We start from the raw sequence: 4,097 nt of genomic DNA, 5'->3' as shown, positions 1-4,097 counted from the left end.
ATAAAAGTTCATGTAACAAATTTTCTGAGTTGTTATTCCATCCTCATTTACCCCTTCCTATCTTTACTAAATATTTTCTGTGTTTCCCCTGTGTTAATGCTTATTGTACCTGCTGAACAGCTTAGTTTTTTAATAATGAGAATGTTAGCATGCTGGTCCTTTAGCTCCAAGTAGCGCTGTGCCTACATACAGTCTCACAGAGTCACTACAATGACTGTAGAATCAGGTTTTGTTTTATAATGTAGATTTTTTATTGATTTTTACCGTATCATTTGAAATTAAACAACACTGTACCCTTTGAATTCTGAGATAACAAAACATAATAGTAAAAATAATAAATACAATAAATGGAGGAACACAGCAATGCTAAAATAACCCTGCATAGCTGATGACCCAAAATCTCCAAATCCTACCTCTGTATTCCTTCTACCACTGAGGGATTAAGACAAAGGTGGAAGCAGAAGGACCACATGAGCCCATATCACAAGCAAACCACAGGTTTGGGCGTTGTTTACATTTGAACCGATATCTTAACCAAACGGAACTGATACTGAAACCCCAGCTCCCCATTGCCCTGACCTCCTGTGACTTGAACACGCTGTGGGGGGGGGCGTAGTCTCAGACCGTGGGTGTCTCTGCTTGAGATGGTACCCTTAAAAGTACCGATTTTGGTATCCAACCATAACAACCCATCAGAATATGCTGCCTCATCAAAAAACAACCTGATCACCAGAGAGCGGTCTGAAGGTCGTCAAGCAAAGGTGACATTCAAACTCAAAAAATCAAGTTGCCTGGTGATCCAGAAGGGCAAGCCAAGAAGCAGGTTCACACTACTTGTCCAAAGGGATCATCCATCAATCCAAGAAAAAAAAAATCAAGTGCCTTGGAACACGGTATGAAGACACTGATAGACAAAATCAACACATTCCGCATAGAGAAGCAAATGGGAGAGTGGCTGAAAAAGACGAGACAAAATAACTTCCAGGCAAGTCTGGCTTCCCTAACAATTCCAGTGTTGGATCTACCAACATCAGCCCCCCCTGTCCTCTGTAGTAGAGGAGTTCAAAGTTGCCAAATGCAGACTCTCCCTGACATACGGAGACTCCCACTCCACTCGTCAGAGAAGCTGGCAAGAACAAGATCAGTGCAAAAGAGGCCCTCCAGCACTTCAGTCAACTAAGCAGAATACTCTGTTGAGACCATTGGAAACACTTGTCTCTCTGCAAGCTATCTTGAGGGAAGGAACCATGGAGAACCTTCGGCTCAGCTGCAAACGTACTGATGGGGTCATGGTAGGGTCTTGACAACTCTTGCAGATATCCTAGAGCAGGAAAGGAGAAAGAGGCATGCAGCCGAAACAAAACCACCGCTGAACACCATCACCTTTATAAAAGAGAGGCAGAGACTGGTTTCTCAGGATGAAGTCAAACAAAACCTGTTGCAGTGAACCCAGGGGTGGGAGATGAATTTGATTCAGCTGGGCAAGTTTGAAATGTTCTTTAATCTCAGCTGGTATTATCCATGTTTCATGCTGTCTGGAGATGAAGACACGTTATGGGAAGATCCGGGAAGTTGCAGACAGTGGAAACAGCTGGTCAGCCATGTGAGGAATTAGAACTGATACGACAAAGGTGTTTCCATATCCCACTTAGTGTATCAACCATATTTCAATAACAGTAAAATCCACCTCAAACAGGTGTAAAAATGGTTTATGCACATTTGAGAAAGTTTTGTCGAATTTTGCCGTTTCCTTTCAGCTTTTCTAATGTGAATCTTCAAAATGTGCATTAAAATATGTTTATTTAAGCACGGCATTTAGATAGCAGTTGTGAAACATCCTCTTTCAATAATACTGATTACTTACAACTTCAGGTATTTTTAGCGTCACAATTTATTATCTGGAAAAAAAACAGAGTTGAAAGGCACACATTCAAATTTTCAATGGTTGATGATGCACTAAAAGTAAATGTAGGTTTCAAATCTTCCCATAAAGCAATTCTTACCTGATTCTTACCTATCTGGCATTTTTACACTCTTTTGTAATCTTAAAATGCTACGATATATAAGAAATCCACTAGGTGTCAAACTTCATCAATATTACATTTTCATATATTTCTGATAAAAGTCTGACCAATCATTTGATTCGGTTGGAATAAAATGATTATCAAAGTTCGGTCCGAATAAAATGATTTGCCGAGCTTCCTGCCCATCATCCATCGCAGCGTCCCTTCAGTTGCCTACCGCTGTCACCGCTTGCGAGTCGGGCAGAGTGGTAGGGTGGTCTGTGGGCGATAACAAGGAACATCGAAGAACTGATGCATCAAGAGGCAGCTATCAGTTACTATAGTTCTGTAAAACTTTGATATGTTGGAAGATTAGTGTCAGCGCTAACGTCACTGGTAGTGTAAACAAACCAGCCGTTTCACTTGCGCTGCTCACTTTCTCACTGCACACGTTTGGGGAGAGGCGAGCGTCAGAGGTCAGGTAGGGGAAGGGGGAAGGACTTTAGAGGGAGGTCGAGTTGTTCATGTTCGGTGTGTGCAACATGCCAGAAAGGCAAGAATAGTATCATGCAACAGTTGTGTAACTTTGACAAATAATAATACAGACTTTATGTTCACTGTGATAAATGACCGACACAATTTTCAATTGTGAACTAACTGAATGGACTTGGAACCAGTGGCTGCATTGAAGATAGGAAAATGAAGCTAAAAATTACAGGAACCCTGGTATGGTCCTTTAACTGTTCCGAAGAGCAGTGAGACGGAGAGGATTTTAGTGCTGATTGAAGCCCAAAATGTTGATGCTCTCCAATGGGAAGTTGTTCTTCTTTCATTCTCCAATTCTTGTACATAGTCTCTTTCTTATACTATCACTACTCTGGCCTCCTTCCTTCCCTCTGAGTTGGTATTCCCAGAGTGCTCTACTGCAGCTTGTGTTTGGCAATGCCTCTTTTCTCCATCCCTGTGTGAGTTTGTGCAGGACAACAAAGAGCATCCAAGCACAGAGGAGCTGTCCTGGGGTGGAGGGATGTGAGTTTCTTTACTGGTGTTTGTGCACACTCTCGCTCTATGGCTCCTTGGTCAAGGTGCATTGTGCGTAATTCTCTCTGCAGTGGTAGGATCCTTTCCTCCATAATTAGCTTTCTGTCTCTGCCTCTCCACCTCTCTCACACTCTCTTTGAAATCATTTGTCCTGCATGCGAATGACACCGATGGGTGGAAGATGATTTTTTTGTCTGACATATCTAGGCCAAGTGAGGATGCTGCAGCAGCAGTAACAAGCATTCCCAGTCCAGGAGAAGAGAACTGGAGGAAGGTGTTATTAGGAAGAGACTTGGAGAGGGTCGGGTTGATTTGCAGCCCCACTGCTGGCCTCCCTTGACACATTGGTTTGGGTGATGTGGAGTTGTTAAAAGTTGGATTCATCCTTGGTTCAGATTCACATTTAACTCAGACAGAGGGAGAGTAACGGAGCAGAGGTTTATTATACCCAATGAGGATGCCTCTAGATCTACAAAGATAAGTGGTACCTTACCATCAGCAGTAGAAGACCGTCTTGACAGTTCTGCTCTGCAATTCTGGAATTTAATGAAAGGAGCCTCTTGATTGCTGGTTATTTTGTGAAAAAAATCTGTCGTTGGTAACTAGCGATTCATAACTTTTTCTATAAACTTTTGTCTTATATTGGCAATATTTGATTTAAATCCACCACTATAAACATTTGTCCAGATGAAAATATAAAATATACATAAATGCCATGCTGATATTGACCATGTAGCTGGCTCAGTGCCTGCAGGCTGTAAGCTAATGATCCCAATGCAGGATGGCTGTTAGCAGACTGGGGTGAAGGCTGGAGGCGAGCTGACTGAGGTGAGCAGGGGCTAGAGACAGAGAGCCAGGCAAAACAGACAACAAATCAGAAGGTCTTGACAGCTGAATGCAACTCTTCATCAGTGTAAGTGTGTCTGCCAACTTACCAACACTCATCCCTGTAATACTTATATCAAGCAATTGAATGTAACTACAGCATTTTGTATTCCCTGTGAATCTCTTCCACACATGACAATACTTTTCTATCAGCCCCCTGAAACTGAT

The sequence above is a fragment of the Echiichthys vipera genome (assembly GCF_963691815.1).
Source record: "Echiichthys vipera genome assembly, chromosome: 20".
In the NCBI taxonomy this organism is placed as follows: Eukaryota; Metazoa; Chordata; class Actinopteri; order Perciformes; family Trachinidae; genus Echiichthys; species Echiichthys vipera.
Note: the sequence above shows the minus strand (reverse complement) of the source record.